Source organism: Euphorbia lathyris, chromosome 8, assembly GCF_963576675.1.
Source record: "Euphorbia lathyris chromosome 8, ddEupLath1.1, whole genome shotgun sequence".
Taxonomy (NCBI): Eukaryota; Viridiplantae; Streptophyta; class Magnoliopsida; order Malpighiales; family Euphorbiaceae; genus Euphorbia; species Euphorbia lathyris.
The window spans coordinates 37,366,598-37,375,588 of NC_088917.1; the positions used below are offsets into that span (position 1 = coordinate 37,366,598).

General features: G+C 41.2%; 1 long non-coding RNA gene across 1 annotated transcript; it reads left to right on the top strand.

Moving 5' to 3' along the window:
- Nucleotides 1–449: 449 nt before the first annotated feature.
- Nucleotides 450–8,683, top strand: LOC136202680 (uncharacterized). Its single transcript, XR_010674529.1, has 3 exons — nucleotides 450–521; nucleotides 7,659–7,744; nucleotides 8,545–8,683. It is a non-coding gene; the product is annotated as an uncharacterized lncRNA (long non-coding RNA).
- The last annotated feature ends 308 nt before the right edge of the window (nucleotides 8,684–8,991 follow it).

Sequence of the window (8,991 nt, forward strand, 5' to 3'; positions counted from 1 at the left end):
CCTTTTGTGTTTCTTCGAGAAACTCTTTCTCTAAGAAGGTTGCGTGCTTGGACACGATTACTTTCTGATCATCTGGATGATAGAAGTAATATCCCATAGTTTCCTTAGGGTATCCAATGTAACGTCCTCAAAAAAATTCATTCATATAAATATTAATATGCGTGCATAACGTTTCATTAAATTTGGTATAAAAATATATAAAATAAATAATAATTTAATTTCAAGGGATAGAAATTATTATATTATTTATTTATTTTTAAAAAAAATGTAATTTCATATATATATAAAGTATTTACAGTACAATTATTTAAGAATCTTAAAAGTTGTTTAAGGGTTTAATTATTATTATCATTAGTAAAATTTTGATTCCAAAAATACCCTAAACCCTACCCAGACCTCCCTATAAAAGAACAAAAAAAAATGAGATAACTAGATTCTCATATATATGTCGCAGCCGCAGTCAGATCTAGGGTGGGGAATTCTATTTTCTCCATGGGATAAATTCTCAGAACTATTTCAAGGTTAGAACAAAACAATCTCTCCTTATTTCCATTTTTTTGCTATTAAAAATTTAGATGTTATGATATTGATTTTGATTTTATTTATCTTGGAACTTGAGTTTTGGAATGGAGTGATTTTTCATAATTATTAAACTCTTTTGTTATAATTCACATTCACTCTTTTTGTCTTTTACAATTTTATGTTTCTGGAACTTGTTTACAACTAAACTTGTAATTTGGAATTTGAAACCCAAATGAAAAATTGGTATTATCTTTTCGGTTTATATTATTATTATTAAAAAAATCCTTCAAGTTGATCACACTGTTAAAGAGCCTTGATAACACTAGTGAAACTTTTGATCGGATCACGTCCCTGTGAGGCACCGTTGGGATCGACCGGGGACACTCCGATGCCAAAGTCAGTAACAAATATGGAGAATAAACTGAATGGACAAAGCTTAGCGAAGAGTAAGTATGAGTGAATGTACCTTGATAGCCTAGACGTGGGCTATTTATAGTAGATGGATTTGTAACTTCTAGGTAACTAGAGAGTATCCATTAATGCTCATTTAATGGCGGTTACAAGTTACTCTTAACCTGGCGGGTTAAGACTATTAATGATTCATTTAATGATCATTATGGCCGAGTTGACGGTTAGCCGTTACTTAAGTAAATAGAGAGATTCGCCTTAGAGATCCGCCAGCGGATCTCTTAGAGCTAACCCAGGGGGATCCGCCAGGCGGCTTCCTATGCCACATGGCATACTTGAGGCGATTATCTCTTTTGGTCCTTGCGATAATATCCCGATGTTATCAGAAGCCCCCCCCCCAAATGCCTTTAAAGTCCTTTAGGGCTTTTAGACTTCTGCGCGCCGTCACACGCTTCCGTATTAATGAGCACTCTGTTCGAGGTTCTTTGATGGTTGACACGTGTAATCACACTGCCCTAGGAGCGTTTTAAAAAGCCGTCTTCTTTCTCCGGAGTTCACTTTCTCCCCTGCTTTCCATTTTCTTCTGCTTTTCGGAGCTTTTTCTCAGAAACCTCAAGCTTCTGCGTTTCCATGTAAGTGTTCTTTATATCATTTTTTGAATGTTTAGAAGTTCATCTTCGTCTTCGGGGTCAACTTCAGAACTTTTTAATTTGCCATCTTCTCCTCGCATTGAAGTAGATTTTAGTTGGTCCTCGTCTTCGTCTTCGTCTTCGTCGGAGGATTCCCAATCTCTCACCAGAGAAATTAATTCCGGTTTAGCTGAGTTTAATAACTCGGTGCGGAGCCATTATCGAACTCGTTCTTCTGGAAATCCTTCTTTTCCTTCTAGTTTCGCTCCGGCCGGTGCCCGTAACCGGTTTCTAGGTTCAATCGCTTTCCGTGGATTAAAAACTACGAAACCCAACTCCCTGCTTCACATCAACGCCCTTCCAATCCGCCGACAGGCTTTTTTACTGTTTTTTGCAGTCATGTTGAGAGAGGGTTTCACTTTCCTCTTCCCAAGATGTTGGCGGATATCCTCTCGTATTTTGACATCGCTGTCAGCCAACTACATCCTAATGGTTGGCTTGATATGGCCTTGGATTGTTATCTGGCGTCGAATTTAGGCGTAGCGTATAATGGCCGTATCTTCAGAGCCCTTCATAAACCTTCTAAGAGGAAGTCAGAGTCCTATCTTACATTCGCCAAATTTGGTGTTTATTCGCCCTTCTACCACAAAATGTCTAACGTAGCTGGGATGAGAGTTTCTTCTATGTGAGGATAAAGGAGGACGAGCCATTGGACTTTCCTTTAGTCTGGAACTCTCGTCCACTACACATGGCGGGAGACATGCGAATCTTAACGCTTAGTGATGAGACTGTGGCGGATCTCATGAAGCAAATTAAGGCGGATGCCTGGACCTATGAGGATGCCTTAGCCTTCATGATGAGCGACGTTCCTTTGATCCGCCGAGTGGAGGATCAACTTGTTTACTCGAAAATAACTCAATTTGATCAAGGTACCTTATTTATTTTTGGAGCTTTAATTTATTTTGATATCTTCTTTTGGCAGGGCTGCATCTAAGGCAAATCGTGCTCTTGCAGAGACGCGCAGGCAGTTTCAAGAAGAGGAAGCCCGCAAGAAAAATCAAGAGGCTATCCCTCAAACTGATACGGGCAAACGCCCTATGGAGACGACTGCTGACCCGCCACTAAAGAAGAGGCGGCCCAATACCGTTGGGAGTACCAAGATAATGGCGGATGCCATTAAATCTGCCAAGACTACTAAAAAAACGGTTCAGGTAATGCATCTCTTAATTCTTTTTCCTGCTCGTCGGATTTTGAAGTGGCGTATTGCAGACGGTGAAGCCCAGTACTGGCGAGTCTTGGTCCGCCAAGTTTGCTGGACGAACTTTCGAGGATGAATCGCTTTTGAATAACCTGGACGAAGCTCTAGGACAAGTAGGAGAAGTACAAAGGGGCTATGACCAAATCCCCGGATCGATCCACGTCCAAAAGGGAAAATCGGAGCTTCTTTTAGTAAGTTTTTGGAAGAGTGTGATGATTTCTTTGTTTCTGCTTTTTGACTAACTTATTTTGCTTTTCTCAGCTGTACGCCCGCCTACGTACCTTGGAGAACGGGCTGCTTCAGGATAGGGCTACTGTTGAGAAGCTGGAGAAAGAGTTGGCAAATGCCAATTCTTCTTTTGCCGTCGCCAATGCCAACCTTGCTTCTGCTAATGCGAACTTGGCCTCTGCCACAGCTGCTTTGATTCTCCGAGACGAGAAGATACAGAAGCTAAAGGTAAAGATAGCCTCCGATGCTAAAAATCATGAAGATGCTCTCGGGGAGGCGGAATACACGGCAGGCGAACAAGCATTCTTTTATGGAGAGATGCTTATGGCGTATTTCTCCTTAGCTCATCCCGGAATCGATTTCATAGATCCTGAGTTCGCCGTTCCTGAGCCGGAGGATGTGGCGAGGTTCAAGAAGATGCCTGATGCCAAGGGGTATCTCCGTGATTATGTAAGAAGATGGATGAAAGGAACCTTGCCTGAGGCTAAGCCTTCTACCATAGCTGTGGAGGATGATCCTCAGGAGATACCGTCTAAGGCTGATTCAGAACCAAAAGGGGACAAGGAGGTATCTCTTGGTGGCGAATCTACAACTGTGGAGAAAAAGGATCCTCCGGTGTGCCCTGCGGGTGAGGGAAGCGCAAAAGGGGATGCCCCTGCTATCATTTAGTTTTTGTTTGTATAAGTTTTTGTAAAAACCAGTATGATTCCAAACATTGCTATTTAATTCACTTTTACACTTTGTGCCCGATAGTGTTTTGAATGTGAATATGTTCAGGATTTTTGTTTGAAGTAGGTGGCCAGCCATACTTCACCGTATGAACCTTTGTGAAGGTTTGAAGCTGTTCTATTCCTCCTTAGAGGAAGTAAAGCTGCCCAGGGGTTCGTTTTGCCACCTATCTTTGAGGTGAAACGATCCGCCCGTAGGACTTGTAAGTCCTTCTTAGGGAAGGACAAGAGAGTGTAAAGACCTTGCGTCCAAGGATCGTTTTAACTCTATTGGTGACCATGATCTGCCAAGTGGCGGATCTGTTGTGATTGTGAGGAGCGTTGGATGCCTCCTTTTTATGACTGGAATATTGATATTGCAGTAGTGAATCATAAAAAAGAAAATGGATAATAAAACCAACAATCTTTATTAATGGAAGAAACACCTTATTACAGGAAATAGGTCTTTGCAAATGAGCCTCATTAAAACCTTTAACAAGAAAAACCTCGTGGGAAAAAGCTTGTTAAAGAAAAAAGAGTACTCAAGACCATAGGTGTATTTCATTCTCTGACCAAGTGTTTATGTCGGCTCGAGAGATTCGCCATGTGTGGTAATGTATTGTCCTCCGCATCATCCTCATCCACTGCTATTGTGGTGCATTCCTCTTCTGTTTCCTTTTTAGATTGAGGGCGAATCATTAATGAAGCCGAATAAGTTTCTTGAGCCACTTTTTGACAACCTCTAACCATCACTCCCCCCTTGACCGTAGGAATGTAAAGTGTTAGATGGCGAATAGAGATAAGGGCTGCAACTTCGGAGATAAATGGTCGTCCGAGAATAATATTGTAGGCCAATTGTCTATCTAGTACTGAGAACTCCAGATCTCCTTTCCAAATTTGATCATCCCCAGCAAGTTCGCACTCCAAAATAACTTGGCCTTTCGTCTGAATGGTATGACCAGTGACTCCCAGAATATCGACCATAGCTGGTTCCACTTGGACAGGATCAACTTTGAGTTTGATGAATGCTTCTCGAGTGATGACGTTACATGAACTTCCCGTATCAATCATCACCCGTCTAATTTCCCAGCCTTCAACTATCATTGTGACGACCAGTGCATCCGCATGGGGTGCAATCTCCAGACCTGCGTCTGAGAAAGGGCGATTTAACGATATCCTATCAAGGTTGATCATTTTTGCCTTTTTTGATGCTGGCTGATAACCAGGTCCGCCAGCTATGACATTAATAGTGCCCTTTCCTTTCTTCTTTGGATCCTCTTTGGATCTATCATCGTCTTTTCCTTTCGTTTGGATGAACCGATCCAATTTACCTCTTTCAATGAGTCGTTCAATTTCTCGAGCTAACTCCCAGCAAGCATCTGTATCATGGCCATTTTTCCTGTGATATTTGCAATAATTTTTAGGATCCTTACCTTTATTAGTATACTCCCCCCCTTTTAGCTCGGGGTATGAAATGCTCCGTTTGTGCTGGCTGTTCTCGATCCACATAAGAACCTCACTTTTAGAAGCATTAAGAGGTGTGAAGGAGGTGACGAATGTTGATTTGTTCCTGGAATCTCTTCGTTTGTTTCGAGGAGAATCTTGTCGTTTGTCTCTGTCTCGATCTCGGTCTCGGGAGCGGGATTCGCCCCGATCCTTCTTTGGCGATGATGGTGAGCCTCGACGAATATCATCTACCTCTATAAAATCTTTGCAACGTTCCATTAACTCCGCCATGCTGGTTGGTTTCTTGCGGATGAGGTCTTCTTGCAAACTTTTACAAGTAGTGTTTCTCACAAAGCATTCCACAGCTACGGAGATATCTACGTCGACAATCTGTATACACAATTGATTAAAAGTGTCTACATAGTCTCGAAGGGATTCATTCGCCTTTTGTTTTAACTCAAAAAGCTTTCCGGATTTCACCACTGCAGGAATGCAACCGGCGAATTTAGCACAAAATTCCGTGCTCAATTGATCGAAGCTGTTTATTGAGCCTGGAGGTAGGGATTGAAACCATAAATAAGCCGGGCCTCCTAACGTGGTGACAAACATTTTGCAAAGCACAGGTTCGGTGGCTCGATTGAGTCTGGCCATGATTCTGTATTTTCGAACATGAGCCTCCGGGTTGTCTTTACCTGTATAAATTGCCAGATTAGGGATTTTAAACGCTCTTTCGGTTTCCTCTGCTTCAATCCAAGCCGCAAAAGGCGAATCCCTGTTGGCGAATGGATTATGCCTAGCATTTTCTTCATTCATTTGAAGCACTAGGGCTCTGACTCTGTCATCGAAATTCTCCGGCTCCGCCCTGGGACGATCTCTTCATGGCGATCTGCTCGGAGAAGATGAAGAACTTGATTCGGACGATGAATCCGATGGCGAATGTCCTCCTCGCCCGCCTCCCCTTCCTCCTCCATTGCCTCCTTCCCCACTTCCTTTGTTTGGAGGATTCTGCTCGTTTCTTCCTTATTGACCTCCTGTCAGAGTGTGCCCAACAGTTCCCGAAGATGGATGGGGTGGCGGTCCTCCTAAATGAGACGTTTTTTCCGGTCTACTACGCCTTTTACGACCAGTAGATGGAGGAGATCTGCCACGGCGTGAAGATTTCGTTTGCCGGGGCGAAGGAGATCTTGGCTGCTTATCTTTGTTCTTTCTGTGCTTTTTGCGAATGGGCTCTTTAAATCCCCCAAGGGACGAATTCGTCCGTGGTCGTCTGGGTACATTCGGCCCATCAAGATTAAACCTTGGAACTTCTGATCCGCCAGGGGGGACCACGTCATTCCTCCGGCTTCCTTCACCAGGAAACAGCTCCCTCATAACTGGTCGTGATCCACTTGGCGCCGTGGTAGTTACCGTAGAGTCAATGTTATGAGCTTGAAGGAATGAAGAGCTACAAGCCCCTAGTCCCAGACCAAAGTTTAACGGAGGTAGAGACGAGACCACTAACGTAGAAACCGTACTACTATGAGGAATAGTCGTGAACGCTCGAAGGCGGTTTCCAATTTCAATCCCATATCGCGCTTCGATATCCAGAACGCACATATCAAGGAAGGATGTTGGGGGCATATTTCCATCGATATTCATTGTGGGAGCGATCGTACTCGTGTGCCCAGCACTGGATGGTGTGATTACTGGCAACTCGATCCCTGAGGAGGGATTTAGTATTTCATCGTTCATGATGTTTCAATGTGACCGAAAAATCCTTTATTGGGTTAAGGATTCCACGTTCACCGCACCAATTGATAACACTAGTGAAACTTCTGATCGGATCACGTCCCTGTGAGGCGCCGTTGGGATCGGCCGGGGACACTCCGATGCCAAAGTCAGTAACAAATATGGAGAATAAACTGAATGGACAAAGCTTAGCGAAGAGTAAGTATGAGTGAATGTACCTTGATAGCCTAGACGTGGGCTATTTATAGTAGATGGATTTGTAACTTCTAGGTAACTAGAGAGTCTCCATTAATGCTCATTTAATGGCGGTTACAAGTTACTCTTAACCTGGCGGGTTAAGACTATTAATGATTCATTTAATGATCATTATGGCCGAGTTGACGGTTAGCCGTTACTTAAGTAAATGGAGAGATTCGCCTTAGAGATCCGCCAGCGGATCTCTTAGAGCTAACCCAGGGGGATCCGCCAGGCGGCTTCCTATGCCACATGGCATACTTGAGGCGATTATCTCTTTTGGTCCTTGCGATAATATCCCGATGTTATCAAGCCTAATTGATAAAAAATATGGGCATGATCTATAATTTACCTTCCTCCATCAAAAAAATTAATAGTTGTACCTTGAGTTAAAAAAATGTTATATAATTAACATAGATTTTTCGTTGTAAATAATTTATGATATTAATGAATGTGATATATGGGCATTTGAATAAATAGTGTCAAATAAATTCACAGGACGTGAGAATAAGTGAAGAATTAGCTCGACGTGTAGATTAAGTGGAGAATTAACTGATTAGTTAGACTTGCTTTTTCTAACAGAGGTGAGTAGTTAATTAAATATACAGTACCTTTCATTATATGTTTATTGCCGTGTTGATTGGTTGAGATAAATTGTCTATTGGTTCGATCTTCGTGTTTGACATGTGTAAGTGGTTAATTAAATATATAGTATGTGTGCTTGTATGTTTGGGTGCTATATTTGACTTGGTGTGATAATTGCTTGTTGATTTGATTTATATGTTTGACATATATACTTGATATTTAAGATGACTACGGTGACGTCAATGAATTGAATTTGAAATTGATGGTTGTGAGAACATGAATAGTTTTTAGATCGAGACTTATTGGGGATAGAATGGAAATCGATTATATGATACAGTTGATAAACTTTGGATAAACTGAAAGACTGGAAAATTATAAGAATAAGAGCTTATCTAGGATAGTATATTCAATGGTTGCGATTGAAATGAGAAAAATTAATATTGTGATCACGTGAAATATAAACACCGGGTATTTGTTACGACAGGGTGTTAAGGTACCGGGTATTTGTTACGATAGGGTACCTAGAGATATAAGATGGGATACCGGGTATTTGTTACGACAGGGTATCCCTGAATATGATTTTATTGGCCAAGCAACCATTGGGTATTACTAGACTAGAGTAAGCAGGGCCCTTTGAATAAAGTAATAATAATTTAATTATCTATTGAATGCTTTGCTTGATAACTAATGATTATCAAATGCATGTAAACTGAATTGTATGCGCGTGTGCTTGAACTGTGTATTTAATTAACTATCTTATTGAGTCGGCAGCTCACCCCTTGCCACCACCACTTTTCAGGAATAAAAGACTAGCGACGCTCGTTTGGATCGGCCAGTATGTAAAGTCGTCATTATTAGGTTTATATTATTAATAGTATATAACTTGTCTACACTTTTGGTCAATTTTAAACGTTTGGTTTTATTTATTTGAACCTATTAGAGTGCAATTATAAAGGTAATGGAACTGCGCTTTTGAGTTTTATTTGTATATTAAATGAAATTTACTATTGGTCTCAAAATTGACGGTTTTTAAAAAGGGGTGTTACATTTAATGGTATCAGAGCGTCAGTTTTACGTTCCAATGGGTAGAGTATAAGGAGTTAGGATACATACTGGTCGGGCGTTTAGTGAGAATAAAACCTTATGTGTTTTGTTTTATAATAAATCACTTTATTAACAACTAGAAAAGGAGTTTATATAACAATGAAAGATGAAAAAAAATACCCTAATTCTCAGCATATTAAAT